Source organism: Pterocles gutturalis, unplaced genomic scaffold, assembly GCF_000699245.1.
Source record: "Pterocles gutturalis isolate BGI_N339 unplaced genomic scaffold, ASM69924v1 scaffold11762, whole genome shotgun sequence".
Lineage (NCBI taxonomy): Eukaryota > Metazoa > Chordata > Aves > Pterocliformes > Pteroclidae > Pterocles > Pterocles gutturalis.
The window spans coordinates 3,539-4,126 of record NW_010108021.1 but is presented as its reverse complement, the minus strand read 5'-3'; the positions used below and the strand labels follow the sequence as shown (position 1 = coordinate 4,126).

Below are 588 nucleotides of genomic sequence, written 5' to 3'. Positions count from 1 at the left end.
GGGCATCACCATGGTCGGCAACTTCCAGGTAAGGTGTTGCCTCGGGGGTCCTTGGAGGCAGGGGGCAGGAGGGTGGCCGTGAATGGAATGGGGCGGTGGCAGCACTCTGCGGTGTAGGGTTTGGGGTGGTGGTTTTGTTTCAGCCCCCCCATCTCTGTGCAGTCCTTCACCTCTGCCAAGCTCTACCATTCCCCAGGTGCTGGGACTCCTCTTTGCACACTCATAGTTTCAGCTCCAGATTAAGCTCCCGGGTTTGGTTTAACCCTTATCTGAGACTCTGCGCGGTCTGTCCCCTCCGTGTATGCACGAGCCTACACAGGCAGGGGTGCGCCTTCCAGGCAGAGGAGACCCTGCTGGTGCTCCCGCTGACCGGCCATCCCACCGTGGATGTTTGCTGTTCGGGGGACAATGCCAGGAAACATGTCTGGGCAGCGCCTGTGTTCACAGGGTCTGGAGTGGGCCAGAGCTTGGTGGCAGATGGGAGTGCTCACCCCCACACCTGGCCTGCGCTGCCGTGCACCCGCCTCCGGCAGCTGCCTGCCCTCTGCCTGCGGAAGCCCCACCCTTCTTCTTGGCAAAGGGCGTGGG

The 588-nt window shown here is 62.4% G+C and overlaps 1 protein-coding gene across 1 annotated transcript in view; it reads left to right on the top strand.

The window, feature by feature from the left end:
• TMEM150A (transmembrane protein 150A) overlaps positions 1 to 588 on the top strand; it is a gene marked incomplete at its 5' end in the record, with an annotated part of 3,676 nt that overhangs the window by 530 nt on the left and 2,558 nt on the right.